Here is a 16672-nt window from a genome sequence, read left to right on the forward strand (position 1 = left end):
CGCCTCTCATTGTGACGTCAGGGTGAGCAAGAGTCCAACCAAGTTGTGAATTGGAATCGGAACGCTGCGCTCCTCTCCTCGCCGCCCCCACCCCCCCGCCCGCCACTGCCTGGAAGTTGTGGCGGGGGGAGCTAAGGAAAAGTGCCAGACAGGAGCTGGATTAGGACCCACACGATGGAAAAACCCCATTGCGGGAGCTTCCCGAATTGCGGGAGCTATTTTTCTGATGATCGGAATAAGCAGGTTGGTTGCCCGACGACCCGCAGGTAAGTTGATAGGAGCAACCCCATCCTCTGTTAACAAGAATTTTAAAAAAGCAGACCAGCTTTCGGGTTCCACAGAAGGACTCTTGGCAGACTGAAAAGGTAGCGATTGCTTAGCGGCACGGAGAGCAACCAGATGTCATCATTTCATCATCATTTCATATTTATAAATCGACGGGATGTCCTTAGTCACTAGTACTGATAGAGCACACATTGCCTAGCAGTTTTAAGGTTGCCAGATCCAATGTATGCTTACTTATGAGGGGGAGATTTCCACCGACTTTGGAATAAATATGGGTGGGTTGCTAGTATTGCACTGTCAAGAATATAAAAAAACAGAAGTCTGGACCATTTAAAAACTGGTTCCAGTTCATCGGTGTTTTTTCATCAGGATCATCCGATCTTTAAAAATTCTCTGGTTCAGTTTCAATTCAGACGCTGTTTCAAAAAGCTGTTCAGTAACTGCTTCAGACACTTTCAACCAGTTTTGAAGTGTTTTAGATACATCCCATTCCATGCAGAATCATGTCAAACTTGGATGCTTGCAAGGTTGCTCTGTAACATTAAGATGGCAATTCAACTTGAGAAGGAAATATGCATTATTTTTAAAGCAGTTTATTTCTAAGGGTTTGCTTTAGAGCTGCTTCCCTCAGAAAAAAGGAAAGATTTGTGCCCACCGACACAAGGAAATCTTATGTGGATTTAACTTATTCAGCAACAACTCCATTCTCTCCTCCTGCTTTCCCTCCCTTTCCCTTTCTGACTCCTCCCTCACACTCTCTACAGCAGTGTTTCTCAAACACCGGTCCGTGGACCGCACGGCGTTGGGTTGGTCCGTAAGGCATCACTAATAAAAATCACCCCCCCAAAAAAACCAATTTTGGGCCTGGGGGCTGCGTGGAAATGAGCTCCGGAGAGATGCCTGAAATCGTTTTTGGGGGGTGCCTGGGGGTGGGGTTGGTGGGAGGGGGCGACCCCCTTACTAACTGCTGGTCCAGGAAATGGCACATGAATAATGTACCCGTCCATGTCTCCAAAAACGTTGAGAAACACTGCTCTACAGGATCCCCCTCGGGACAAAATGTCCAAACAAACAAACTGCAAAAGATAACTGGATAGGATACAACCTGGCTCTACAAACAAAATACAAACAGCAGGGTAAAAAAAATCAGCAGGGGGTGGGGACAATCCTACAACTGAAAGCAGAGTGCCTGATTACTGGGCCATTGCTTTTGAACTGGTTACGTATCCGTTTTGAGGTTTAGGGGTTTTCCAGTCGGATTCAAGGCAACCAAGATATTTTATGTTTGGTTCAGTTCAGGTTCACTGCGGCAGGGCGGGAGGTGGAATCTGAACTGGTTGTTGTTGTTTTTTATTATTATTATTAATTCAATTTCTATGCCGCCCTTCCAAAAATGGCTCAGGGCGGTTTACACAGAGATATAATAAATAAATAAGATGGAACCCTGTCCCCAAAGGGCTCACAGTCTAAAAAGAAACATAAGATACACACCAGCAACAGTCACTGGAGGTACTGTGCTGGGGGTGGAGAGGGCCAGTTACTCTCCCCCTGCTAAATACAGAGAATCACCATGTTCAAAGGTGCCTCTTTGCCAAGTTAGCAGGGGCTAGCTTGTGAGGCCTGGTTGTGAGGCCTGAGTTCAGGTTTGGTTGGGATGATGCCACTATGGCAGGGGGTGATGGACTTTGTAGTCCAACGACATCTGGAGTCCTGAGTTTGAGACCCCCTGCAGTTGAGGATGGCAGACTGGCCTTGATTTGAACCTGAGCTCCTGCACCTTGACGTCAGTGCTTATTCCATGAGAATGATATGAGAGTGCCTTTGAGCACATGCAGAGTAACCATTCTTCACTTCGGAGTCCTTATAGGGCATGACTGCAACCTCATCGTGGTTTATTAATCATCATATAGTGCTTTTTCATTGACGGGAAGGATCATGGATATTCTTGTCTGAGGCGGCAAGCTCATCCCTTGCTAAGGTTTGTGGCAGAGAAGGGGACCAGGGATCTAGCTCTAAACCCAGCCTTCTGTCCACTGCACCAGACTGTCCCTTCTGTACTTGAAAATCCTAACTTTTTGGTGTTATTTTTCAACCTGTAACCAGCTTTGCTCCCTAAAGGTAAAGGGAAAGTGTGCCATCAAGTCGATTTCAACTCCTGGAACAGCACCCACAGAGCCCTGTGGTTTTCTTTGGTAGAACTATACTACTGAAAAAACAGGTGCTTCTCCATCTGGCTGAAGAAAGGTTTGGGTAACTCAAAAGACTGCACATATGTCTTGCCAAAGAGCTTGATTCCACCAAAAGCTATCACACCATACATGCATTTTCTGTCTCCAGAATTCTCTAGATGCAACACAGTAAGAATCCATACTGGCTCAGCATTCTCCTTTTAAAAGGTGGAGACGACTGTCCTGGATATAAAAGAATTAAACTTTGGACCTTAATGTTAATGTTGGCCTCTTGGTGTTAATACCTTTGCTAATGCAATACACTAAATATAAATGTTGAGTTGTATTAATATCCTTTCCTCCCATACTTTCTGTGTATGCATCATCTATAATTACTCTCATCGCTGTGGTATCTGAGTGTGTTCAGCCCTGGATACAGATAAATAAATGAAAGGAACTGAGTTCTATTTATCGTCTAACTTGATCCACACTTTAGGCAGCTGGTCTAGAAAACCATATGGCCTGTGTTGTGAGGTTAGAAAGAAGCTTCTAAGGCACAATTATGTAACTCCAGCAAAATTCCAAGCTTTGTAGCTTTTTTTTTTAAAGCAAGTTTCTAGTGCTCTTGATTAAAAGAAAAGGTTGAAAGTATCTTAGTCATCACAGGAGGCATCTATGTTAAGTGCAACAGTATGTAATATTTGGCAGTAGCCTTTTATAATCAAATTCCAGAGGGCAGAAAAGCTGTATGTGGTGCTACTCTGGTAAAAGACGATCTCTGCTCTGCCACAGCTATAGAGAAACCTGTCCGTTGTTACAAATATGGTAGTATTTCCTACCTTCACTCAACTAGTGGGGTCAAATTTACCCCGAAATGTGTGTGTGTGTGTGGAGGGATTATACAACGTTAATTACAGTTTCTTCATACTCATCATATGCCTCAACTGTAACATGATCAATTGCCCGTGGTGCTTCATACCCCCTTCCTCTTGTAATCTTTTGTAGATTGTAGTGTATACTCTGATGGTAATGGGTTCATATTTACCCCAAAATTGCATTGACTGAGAAACTGAAACTGACCAGCACCTCGTGTTCAGTGTCATTTTTGTATGTAGAAAAATACCAATATTAAGACACCATTATATTTGCTGCTACATTCATCTACTGCCAAAAGGGAATGTTTAATGAAGGACTTGTTGTCGTTTTATTTGCACACTGAAGGCAACCCAGCAAAGTGGTTGCTCCTTTGACTTACTTTGGGATATTTGTGACCTCCACATCAGATTAGTAAAGTGCACTTTTTATTTGGGCAAGGGGACAGATCGTGTATTAAGACAGATCGACCATTTTAAGGGCCGGTATGCTATATACTGTAACCAAAATGCTGAGGAATGGACTACAATAACCAAATATTTTGCATGTATAACAATACACCATAAGGTATTTTTTATATTATTAGATATTACTTTATGTTGCATCTTAGGCTATCCTCAGGGCAGAGTGTATCCTGCAATTCTTTAGGAAGAAAAGAGAAAAGTAGAATGTGAGACCAGATGCTAAATCTAGCTTTTGTAAATGTGAATAATAATTTTTGAGGATCTCAAATTTCATTTTTAAAAAAAGCATTTTTCTAGTCTTTTTAATTTAGATTTTATTTGTTGAATTGTTTTTAGTCTCTTTCAGTCTGTCAGATTCCCAAAGTAGAGGATCTTTGAAATAATTCAACATTACAAATAAAAAATGACAAGCAGAAAGTCAAAATGAAATAAAGAGCCAGCATTAAATCAAGACAGTTGGCCAGACCCTGAAAGCTTCATGCAGGTATGAAAAACAACCACCACCAAACTGGGAGGGAGATGATGCCAATGAGGGGTGGGCAACTGGAATTGTCGAGGCTTGTGATTATTTAGTAAAGCACCAAGGAAGCTACCACTCAGTTACAGAGTGCAGAGTTGAGCTGTTGCAACTATTTAAGTAACACTGTAGAGTCTAAACTAAATTGATTTATTGGTGAAGTATATTTGGGATAGGAAAGACCTATCCTATCTATCAGCTACATAATGAATAGGTAGTGGGAGGGAGAGAGAGATGTTTCCATCTTCTCTCTAGGAGGAAAGGAAGAGGGCTGACTCACTACAGGAGACCCCTACAAGGCAGGGGTCACAGAGCAGAGGAAAGCAGGTACAGGTAAGGAGACCCTCACTAGCTACCTCTACTCCCAATGCCCCTAGTGGTCATTAGGATAGTTGGTGCAAAAGGCTGATGCACTGGAACTCCATCTCCAACAGGAATCAACTCAGATCCCAAGGGTTCTCAGACTTGGGTCCCCAGATGTTATTGGACTACATCTCCCATCATCCACAGCCATGGTGGCTATGGATACTGGGAGTTGTAGTCCAACAACATCTGGGGACCAAGGTCTGAGAACACTGCCATATCCCACTCCCTTCAGCCTTTCATTTGCCTCTGGGGTTTCTCTGGCATTGTTGCTTTTGAAGATATACTTAAAATTCTCCACTATTATTTCAAAAGCCAAAGCGGTGGCTGAATAGTTTCCTGGGGTTCCGCTTAGCTCACTACTCTTCTCCACAATTTGCAAAACCAGCATGGATTATGGGAGAAAAGAAGAGAATGCAATTGTGGAAATTATCTCAGTCTGCATGCCTCCGTTGTCTGCAGTATTCAGCGTTCCGATTTTCAGCCGACTTTGAATTGCCTGCGTGCAGAATTTCAACTTCGTGTGGGTTTCGTTGTTTTTAAGCAAGGAGAATGCACAGCCCTGTCTATAATAATCAAAGAACCCAGTCTCGTCTCCCTGGAGAAAGTTTGACACTGTCAGCCCTAGTACTGTATGTCTACAGAGATGCTTAGTATTGCAGTAAGGGAGCCTTTAGCTGAATGAGAAGAAGAATCAGCGTGGTGTAGTGGTTAGAGTGCTGGACTAGGACCGGGGAGACCCGAGTTCAAATCCCCATTCAGCCATGAGACTTGCTGGGTGACTCTGGGCCAGTCACTTCTCTCTCAGCCTAACCTACCTCACAGGGTTGTTGTGAAAGAGAAACTCAAGTATGTAGTACACCGCTCTGGGCTCCTTGGAGGAAGAGCGGGATATAAATGTAATAATAATAATAATAAGTTCTCTTTTGGGCAGTAGCAAAGACCATAGCTCAGTGGTAGAGCATCTGCTTTGCATGCAGAAAGACCCAGGTTCAATCCCTGGCATTTCCAGGTAGGGTTAGGAAAAAGCCTTGTTAGGAACGCTGGAAAGCTGGAATCCTGCCAGCCATGTAGAGAATTCTGAGCTAAGTGAAGCAATGGCCAGATTAACTGCATTTAAACTGTGTCCATTGCCCCTGACACTCTAGGGCAGGGTTTCTCAACGTGTGGGTCCCCAGATGTTATTGGACTTCAACTCCCATAATCCCCAGCCCCAGTGGCCTTTGGCTGGGAATTATGGGAGTTGAAGTCCAATTACATCTGGGGACCCACACGTTGAGAATCCCTGCTCTAGGGTTTGTGTTCCATGAGAGGCCCTTGGCTCCACAACAAATGTGATTGGAAGGGGACATGAAAGGCAGGAGAGAAATTCACCATTCCAAAAGGAGCATTCCAATTTGCTGTAAAGTTAACTGGACCGGCCAGCGTCTCCGGACAAATGCATAGCCATCGACTCGTTGATGTGCACTTGATTCTCAAATGCGTTAGGGAAGCCCCCAGATAAGAGGGACGGTACTCGGAGGTGCAAAATCACCTGTTTGGATGATCTCGCAGGGTGAGGCAAAAAACTGCCGTTACTCAGCCTCAGTCAGTCTGCCACCTGCAACGTGGGGAATCACAAAATCGGGTTGCCATGGTGTGTTTTAGATACTATATAAATATTTGCACATCTTCAAACCATAAAAGTAACGTCTGCCCAACTCTTAAACCATCTTAGCAGAAGGGGAGGGAAAGACTGCCTGAAACTCAGAGTAATAAGCTTTGCTTAGAGAACCTGCTGCCTCTCGCCTGGCAGAGCACTGCCCTCAAATGCCCCTTCCCCAATGAACAACACTGGGGGAAAGTTCTGTTTTCCTTTGTTTTAAGGTTTCAAAATCTTTGTGACATCAGCAGCCATTCGTCCCTATCGCCATTCTCCTCTCAGACCTGCTTATTTGCATGGCTGCAAATGGATTGTCCCCTTTGCTAAGCAGGGCCCACTTTGGTTTGTATTTGCATGACTTGGTCCCCTTAGATAAGCAGGATCTGCCCTGGTTGCATATTAGTGGGAAACAACATGTGAGCACTGTAAGATAGCTCCCACTGGAGCCACTCTGGGAGGAGCATCTAGGTTCCAAGTTCCCTCCCTGGCATCTCCAAGATAGGGGGGCTGAGAGAGATTCCTGCTGTAACCTTGCAGAAGACGCTGCCCATCAGTGTAGACAATACTGAGCTAGATGGACCAATGGTCTGGCTTGGTATAAGGCGGCTTCCTATGTCCCTACATATGAGTGATGCAAGATAGTTCTCTTAGGGGATGGGGCTGTCATTCAGTGACAGAACATCTGTTTGCATGCAGAAAGTTCAAGGTTCCATCCCCAGCATCTCCAGGTAGGGCTGGGAGAGTCTCCTGCCTTTAACCTTGAAGAGCTTCTGCCAGTCAATGAAGACCAGGGCTGCTCAGCTTCGGCCCTCTTGGAGATGTTGGCCTACAATTCCCATAATCCCTGGCTATTGGCCACTGTGGCTGAGGATTGTGGGAGTTGTAGTCCAAAATCAGCTGGGGGGGGCTAAGTTGAGCAAGCCTGGTGTAGACAGGATTGAGTCCCCTGACTGGCAGCATCTCTCCAAGGTTCCAGGCAGGAGTCTTTCCCAGGATTGAAACTGGGACCTTCTACATGCAAAGCAGATGCTCTGCCACTGGGCTATGGCCCCATCCACATTGTAGCCCAGATTCCCACACACATTCCTACCCCTTATTTGGCCTTTTGCTATATGTTGTTGTTTATCCCTTTGCTCCTTAGCTGCATTATCACATCACTCATGGCTCAGCGTGCCATGGTGGGATTGCTCCAGTCCTGCTCACCCTCCCGACTAGAGTGTGGAGTGTTAATGTGACAAGAAAAGGTCACCGGCTGCTCTCAGCAAGAGCCTTCAGCCTATCTCTCAACCAAGAGATGGTCTTGTCAATTACAATTAGTTGAAGCCACTGGGGAAGTAGGTGAAGACTGCCGAGATGTCACCTTGCCAAGCTCTCGGTTTTCATGCACGGGCTACGTTTTGCCTGCAAAAGGACAGGCAGGCACTGAGCTGAGCCCAACACATCCACCTTATGCCATCGGTGGATAATGTAGCAGAACCGGCTGCCAGTTCGCTTCCCAGCACCATTCAGGATGCTGGGCTCCGAGGCCTTGTGTGACGTCTCAGGGAATACCTGCATTCTCTTTAGGTCATCAATTTCATCCTGTGAAATTGACCCAGTGAAGCTGATTGACAGGGGCCAAAGGAAGTACTTCTTCCAAGAAGGCAAGGCAACCTTTATATATGCTCTTATTTTGCTGCTGTATGAGGCAGACTTTAAAAAGGGCCCAGAACAATCCAAGGATCTATTCATGGCTATTAGCCATGCTAGATGAATGGTTTTTATTTGTATTTTTAAATGGTTGCAAACTGCCTTGTTTTTTCATGGGAAGGCAGCCTATAAATGAAAAATAACGAAATGATGGCTAAATAGAGCCGTTGTGCTCAATTCAAATACGTCCACAGCATGTATGGCATGCTTTCTCAGTCTTCAAAATGCTTCCTATAGAGGGCCAGGTCTGGAGCCAAATAATGGAGCAAAACAGTGCTGGGTCTGAGAGCAAGCACCCAGAGGGGAGACCACCCGAGAATCCCTGTGTGTGCCATCCTGAGTTCAAGGGGAACAAGGTGGAAGACACAGCTAATAAACAGTAGTTATCTCAGCCTTTTGCCAATGTTATACTGTAGATTTAATATTCTTCTTCTCTGATTTCTTCTGAGTAATAATGTATAGAATCAGGCTGCTCAAAAGGTGGATTGTCGATCTTAAGAATGTGGAGAAGGGGCAAGGCAGATTACTGTATCAATATTTAATTCACCGGCCACCAAATTATAAATAGAAAGGTTTAAGCCATAAGACAAAGATAGGTATCAGATTCTGATTTTTAAAAGAAATATTTAAAGCCCCACATGTACATTCATTCAAATAAATATCCATTTGTCCCCTTAAAATCAATTTTCAAAAGACTGAAAAACTGCTTTGGGAAGAAAGGGGGTCAATGATGGCACTAGTTCCAGCCAATCAGTGCTATGCTCAGCTAGCTTCTCCTGTGAATATGTAGAACTGGATCTTGATCCAAGATAGGTTATATGTCTGTGGGCAGGGGGAATAGGGCTCACTTCCACACTGGGCTCACCACTCTCTGTATGCAATCTCAGTCACCAAGTGCCTTGCTGTACTACCGGATTCACAGAGTGACACATCATTTTGAGTGACTAGAAGACGCAGTATCATCTGACAGAGGCACTCTCCGTGATGTGTTAATCCCCTTTATTAAGACTACCAGCTGTGTGTCTGTTGCACACACAGAGCACCATTTTGAGAAGCTCTTTTTTTTTAACCAGTTCTGTTTTTCCAACTTGAATTGGGTTAATCTTGTCTTTATTAATAGCTTTTATCTGTGTTGGAGTCCTTGACAGCAATAACATAAGGTATGGGTACAGATTTCCTTGGTAACAGGAAATTCCATAACTGTTTGTTTCTGTACTTGGAACCTTTATCTTTTACCTGTTCTACTCCACTTCAAATAATTTTACCTTCAGGTAATTTTCAATTCAGATAGACTACAACGGTCCACAGATGAGGAGCAGCATTGACAAGTACACCAAAGTTAGGTAAGTTTGTTTGAAATTAGGCAAACCTGAAAACAGATTTTAAAACTCTTGAAGCACCTTTAAAACAAATAGTGGATAAGGAGGCCCAAAAGGTTCTGGCAGAATAAATCTATTACTCTTTAAAGCAGTCACAAGACTTTCCCCCCCAAAAAACGATTTATAAATGCTGTTATTCAAAACAGTTAATGTGAAAAATTCAATCCTACCCAATATCAGACCTATAACCATATCCGCTGACATCCAAACTAATGAAGCACTTGTGCAAGAAGCACTTGTGCAACTAATGAAGTGCTTGTGCACTGTGCAAAATGATTACGGTGCTGAGTGAAGTCACAGGGATTTTCAGAATGTATTCTTGCACAATTGCACCCACGTTCCCTGCAAAACATATAAGGTATGCCACAGGTTACACACTTCTTATGCTGGTGCATAGATGCTTGCATTAGTGTAACACAATCAGTAACACAAGCTCTAGACTTGGCACAACAGCCTTGCACTAGCACAACATGATTAATGCACAAGTGCTGTGTTATGCTGGATGTCAGGGGTCATTATCCAAAATTATCATCATCATCCGGTACAGCTTCCAATTTTAAAAAAGCCCAAACCCTTATACTAATTCTAAATTACATTCAAGACTCATCTTACATTCTCATACAGGTTTTGCCTATTCCAGTGTTCCATAAAGGACAGCCAACATGCCATCAGATCACACCTTATGTTTACTCTTTCCCATAATTTCCTATAATAAAGTAAAGTTGTGCCGTTGAGTCGGTGTCGACTCCTGGCAACCACAGAGCCCTGTGGTTGTCTTTGGTAGAATACAGGAGGGGTTTGCCATTGCCTCATCCCACTCAGTATGAGATGATGCCTTTCAGCATCTTCCTGTATCGCTGCTGCCCGATATAGGTGTTTCCCATAGTCTGGGAAACATACCAGCAGGGATTTGAACCAGCAACCTCTTGCTCCATAGGCAGGTTACTTCCCCACTGCGCCATTAGCTAATACTTAAATAATTTGAAGACCCACTCCCACATGCTTCTTCCCCACTGATCCCTTGGCTGAAGGCCATTATGACTGAGAATGATGGGGGTTGTAGTCCCACAGCATTTGGGGACTCAAGTTGGTGAACCCCCTCCCCTGATTTCCTGCAAGCTGCCTTGGAACATTTTAATCTAAAAAGCGGCGTAGCCAAATTTAAAACAAATGCATTTTAAAAGCTTGCACCATGCAAGGTGGGTGGGCTGCCTGGCATTCTCCCGGCCTCTGCTTCTCCCTTTCCATCCATATACTCTCATCTACCCTTTGCCCTTGCCTGGGACTGGCAGCATGGCCATTCCAGTGCAAACAACCAGTAAAGCATTGTGCATGTGCAATGCGGCAGTGGCTGCAGACACCATTCTTTCAGTTTGCCACTCGAGTGCTTGCCTGCAAGAAATGGCTAGGAGCAAGTGGCAAGCAAGGGGTCAGTGGCATTGGTTTCGAATGTTTTTTGAGCAATGTGTGTGTCATCGCCTAATTCCAGACCTGTTATTTTTAGCCTTTGGTCTTTGATTCTCCCCCACCCCCGCCACCCCCGCCCGGCACATCGATCCAGATGATCTGCTGTGGTGTCGGAATTTGGGAAGCCTCTGGGTGCCTTGGAATTTGGGCAGCTGACTCATGAGTAACTCCTGGATGTGATCATCCATCTGCTCCTATTGAATTTCATGTTTGGAATAAATTCAGAACATGAGCTCAGTTTCCTCCCCATCCCCTTCCATTATTTTCTTGTATATCATTTCAGTGTCAGGGCAGAGCGTGAAATGTACATCATCATCTTCTTGAAGGGTGGATTGGATGCCAAGCATATTGTTACAGTTGCTTAAGAACGGCATCCTGGACTTCATGGAAAGGGAATGACGATAATAGCTCCAGCTAAACTCAAGAATGCCCTTGCAAGTTCTTCTGCAAAAAATGTCTGACTTGGCCCCAACTAAGGTATGTTCACACAGGCACAAAGCATCGAAGTAGCCATCATTGCTGCTGGACTGGGGTTGTTTCCCTTCATAAGAATGTAAGAAGAGCCCTGATGATTGAGACAAAAGGTTCACGGAGTCTAGCATCTCTTTCCCACCATGGCAGCCCTTCCATGAGGCAAGGTAAGGCAGTTGTGCCTCAAGCAGTTAATTATTGCCACTCCCCCCCAAAAAAGAGACTCTAGAACGACTAGTTTGGGGAAGCAAAGATTAGGGGAGTGAGGATCTTACTAAACATGACATATGTCTAGAGGTAAGTTTCTTTGCCTTATGAAAGAACCTTGACAGACATTTTCAAATTTAATTCAGAAAATGGGCCAGATTCTTCTTTTTGTCTTTCCGGATTCGGCCAAACCTTCTAGTCTGCTTTCCAGGCTAGTTTTTTCTTTCTGTCCAAGCCCGTGCGGCAGGAAACCTGAAAGCGCTATACAAATGTGAAGTATTATTATGATCATGTAGGAAGGAGGTCTGTCACTTAGAGAATTCCATTCATTCATTCATTCACTCACTCTGTTCATTTGTTGGTTTGTTTTAAATGTATATACTGCCCATCCCAGAATGGCTCAGGGCAGTTCACATAATATCAAGTAGTGTTCTAGCTTTTGCCATGCAAACTGTGGCATCTAAAGGAAATTCACAGAGTCAGAAAACCCCAGGAGCTAGAACAGTTTGAAGACATAATTATTTTCTTGTTAACAATTTCTGAGCATGATGATACAAATCTGATTAAGAATTTGTGTTTCAACAGACCATGCACCTCTAAAATAAGCAGGATCAAAATGTGAGCTCCCAGACTTTTCAAATGTTGAGGTTTGGAGGTGTGGCTTTCATCAGCCTCCGGAAAGCAGTTTGTTTTAACCCAAACATAGTGGTGAGTCAGCTCTGAACTGATTCTATTTCTCTGTCAGCCTCATGTGCTGACAATCAAAAAGGCTTCCTAGATTCCACATGCATGCCATTATGATCAAATGGAATCTTTCCCATGGGGATTTTATGATCCATGGTCAGGTGGGTGCTCCAGGAAATTCTTGTTCAGCATTCTTGTGTGCTGTCTCCATATGTCAGCCTCTTGGGGGACTTCCCAGCTGCTGCTAACTTTTAAAAATATGGCACCATGTAAGCGCTTGGATATTTTATGCAAGACTTTTTGAAATTTGGTGGTTATGTCTCACAACTGCAGTAATGCTGCAGACAGACTTACTCTGAAGTGTTTCTCATTGGTGTGACTCTTGAGATCATTTACTTTTCGTGTTTCCAGACAGCAATAAAAATGCTTTCCCAAGCATTTTCAAGCATGCTTTTACTTGTTTTCCCCACACACCAGCTTCTGTTGTCCGAGACTGCATCAATTGACATCTTGTCCAGACTGGACAGGGTCCTAGCACGATTTTATCAGCACCACCTGCTGTTCAGCTCTTGCATTGCGTGAAGAACCATCATGCGTTGTAAAAGTAGTAATCAGTTCTTCATGAAATGCAAGTGCTGGCCAGCAGGTGGTGCTGATAAAATCGTGCTTGGTCCCTGCTGTCCAGCTAGACAAAGCATCAATATGTGCAGGCTTGGACAATGGAAGCCTACTGGTGTGTGTGGAAAATAAGTAAAGCTGTTCTGTCAAGTGTGGTATACATTGATGGCATTAGGAAAGGAGAGGAGACCTGCTCTTGTGGTAGCAAGCATGACTTGTCCCCTTAGCTAAGCAGGGTCTGCCCTGGTTGTATATGAATAGGAGACTAGAAGTGTGAGCACTGTAAGATATTCTCCTCAGGGGATGGAGCCGCTCTGGGAAGAGCATCAATGTTCCAAGTTCCCTCTCTGGCATCTCCAAGATAGGGCTGAGAGAGACTCCTGCCTACCACCATGGAGAAGCCTCTGCTAGTCTGTGAAGACAATACTGAGCTAGATAGACCAATGGTCTGACTCAGTATATGACAGCTTCCTATGTTCCTATCATCAATAGCTAATAACTGCAGTCTGCTTCCCTCTCCTACTATTTCCCACCCATGCTGGATGTAGATAAGACCATAAGAAGAGCCCTTCTGGATCAGGTCAAGGTCCATCCAGTTCAGCATCCTGCCTCATCCAGAGACTAACTAGGTACACTCAGGAAGCCCACACATGGGGAAAGAGGGCAACTGCCCCCTCCCTTAATACTTCCTAGCACCTGGTTTTCAGGTGCATGCCACCTCTGATCCTGGTGAAGGTATATAACTACCCAGGCTAGTAGCCGTTGATGGCCCTATCCATGAATTTGTCCTTTAACATTAAAATTAACAAAAAATTGACCTTTTTGTTAATCCAGATCCTGGATCGACTCCCATGTCTACAAAACAAACAACAACAACAAATCAGAGGGGGGTGGGGGTTGGAATCAGCCCTAAACTACATTTAGAAGTTTCTGTTAATCTGCAGAAAATTTGAGACTCTGGTACTTTCATCATGTTGATAACTGGGTGAGGATCCCACTCCCCAAGGATTAAAATTTAAAGGCAACATCCAGCCAGATTTCAACACTGATTTTAATGCATGAGATTTAAGCATGTGCTTAGCAGTTCCGTCAAATCATTGGGACACAGAAAATGCTCCATTGGAGCTGAATCCATTTGCACAAACGTATATGAAGCAGTGACTTTGCTGGCAATTTCAGGATCTGGAATCAGGAAATGTGGGGCGATCTTAGTCACCATTGTCTAATTGAATATAAAATATGCATAGTACATTTCTAGCTGTTTTGACTGTTCACGTTTTACGTCTTTCCTCCTGCTGGGAATCCTATGAGTAAGATTTGGGGAATGAAAGAACGGCTGTCGAATTCTTTGCCCCTTCTCACATGAAGACAATAGTAGGCAAATGATATTTCTTCGGGTTTTTCAGCCGTACATGGGGATGGCCATAAGTACCTAGGCAACAGCAAATAATGCATGTTTTTTCCCCAGGCAAGACTGTTCAAGCGGAGCATGCTCAGTTGCAGTGAGATTGCCTTTGCCCTTATAAGAACATGTTTATTGGGGCGGGTGGGGGGAGTAATTCTCATTTTTATATCTGACTTCACATGACGTAGAAAAAGGTGCAAGCAGGAACAGACTAAAGCAAGAGAATCCTGGACTATACACCACTTCAGACGGCAGGTTGGAATCATATGAAATGATGCTGAAATAAGAGCCTCCCCATCTCTGACTACTGTTTAAAAGGCAGTTAAGACACATTTGTTCACCTGGTCTTTAAATTAGACTTAGAGTTTGATAGTTTAACATAGTATTAAATTTTAAATTATTTTGATGTGTTAACATTTTGTTTTGTTGTAAACTGCCCAGATTTAGATAGATAGATAGATAGATAGATATAGATAACATATTTTTGAGCACTCCCTCATATAATGAGCTCCCTGAGAGCAGTAAACTAGCTTATCAGGATACTAGGACCGGGGAGACCCGAGTTCAAATCCCCATTCAGCCATGAAACTAGCTGGGTGACTCTGGGCCAGTCACTTCTCTCTCAGCCTAACCTACTTCACAGGGTTGTTGTGAAAGAGAAACTCAAGTATGTAGTACACCACTCTGGGCTCCTTGGAGGAAGAGCGGGATATAAATCTAATAATAATAATAATAATAATAATAATACTTCTGTGCTAAACTTCCATGTGTCCGTTTGTCACATGCAGGGAGTTTTGACAGGGTTCTTTCATATGATGAGTGAGCTAGTCATGCGCATGAGTGAGGTGTGCCGTCCGAATTGTTAGGATGAGGTGCAGCACCCATCAAATGGCAGAGAATTTAAAAAAATAACTCCTCATTTGCAGTCTGAGGTGGAACAGTCCTACCTCGGTCTGCTTGTAGAATAGACGGGGGCTGTCAATCATTGGGGCTCTTTCTAGATTAGACCCTGCAACGGGGTCATGTCCTATCTCGGAAGTGTGCTTCCTCACTTCCCGTTTTGTGACACTGCAGTCCCTACATGGACAACAAGATGCCGCTCACATTTCCAATGGCTTGGTTCAAATTTAATCACTGTAATGTAGAGCTAGGACGTCGTATATCCAGCGTAAGAAAGTTGCTGGTTTTTCGGATTGGGTTTATGTTTCAAACGCAACTTGCCTGAACGGAGGCATTTTGCTGCCGTTGAGCAGCTAGTCTGGAAAGCGCCTGGTAGAGCAAAACATGCAGAAGGTCCCAGGTTCGATCCCTGGGGCTGGGGACAGTTACTGCCGGAAACCTTGGAGAGCCATTGCCAGCCAGCATAGACATTACTGAGCTAAATGGCCTGGTATAAGGCAACTTCACATATTCCTAGGTACTAATTGCACCACTTTCTATATGTAAGGAACCTGATGGAGCAAAGCCGGCCTGGAGCAGAGGGCTGGCTCTTTATGAGGCAAGGCTACAACACCTGGGGCCTGGGGTGTAGCTATAACTGAGCGGATGGATTCAAAGAACACGGGGGCCCTAGCTTCTGGGGGCCCCCAGCTCCACCCCACCCTATTTCCTTCATTATCTCCCTCATTCTAAGGGCCCCCCAGGAAGAGGGGCGAATATAGAGCCCCCTCTCCCCTAGCTACACCTCTGCCTGGGGCTTTTTAGTTTAGAAAAAAAGATGACTAAGGGGAGACAATATGGAGGTCTACAAAATTATGCATGGTGTGGGGAGAGTGGAGAGTGTGGAATTTTACTCCCTCTCTCACAACAGCACTAGAACCAGGGGTCATCCCACCATGAACCAGGAAGTTTCGGACTGAGAAAAAGAAGTGCTTTTTCACATAGCACATAATTACTCTATGGAATTACTTGCCCTGGGATGTGGTGATGGCCACCAGCCTGGGTGGCTTTAAAAGGAGCCTAGACAAATTCATGGAGGACGGGTCTATCAATGGCTTCTGATCTGGTGGCTGTGGGCCACCTCCAATCTTAGAGGCATGATGCCTCTCATAAGAACAGAAGAACAGCCCTGCTGGTTCATCTAGTTCAGCATCCTGTTTAGCCCATCTAGTTCAGCCCATCCTGTTTCATACAGTGGCCCACCAGATGCCACTGGAAGCCACAGGCAGGGCGTGCCCTCTCTCCTGCTGTTACTCCCCTGCAACTGATACTCAGAGGCATCTTGCCTTTGAGGCTGGAAGTGGCCTATAGCCCTCCAACTATCTATCTATCTATCTATCTATCTATCTATCTATCTATCTATCTATCAAATTTGTACACCGCCCCAAACTTTCGTCTCTGGGCAGTTAACAATAGCATAAAACAAGTTAAAATATATACACCAACTTAAAACAATTTAACAATTTAAAAATCACCTACAAATTAAAACCTTAAAATTTTA

The 16672-nt window shown here is 44.3% G+C and overlaps 1 long non-coding RNA gene across 1 annotated transcript; it reads left to right on the forward strand.

The window, feature by feature from the left end:
* The first annotated feature begins 20 nt into the window (after positions 1–20).
* LOC128334541 (uncharacterized) lies at positions 21–12717 on the forward strand. The gene is made up of 4 exons (XR_008311309.1): positions 21–266; positions 4127–4274; positions 9273–9344; positions 11131–12717. It is a non-coding gene; the product is annotated as an uncharacterized LOC128334541 (long non-coding RNA).
* Positions 12718–16672: the final 3955 nt, after the last annotated feature.

This window comes from Hemicordylus capensis, chromosome 9 (assembly GCF_027244095.1).
Source record: "Hemicordylus capensis ecotype Gifberg chromosome 9, rHemCap1.1.pri, whole genome shotgun sequence".
Taxonomy (NCBI): domain Eukaryota; kingdom Metazoa; phylum Chordata; class Lepidosauria; order Squamata; family Cordylidae; genus Hemicordylus; species Hemicordylus capensis.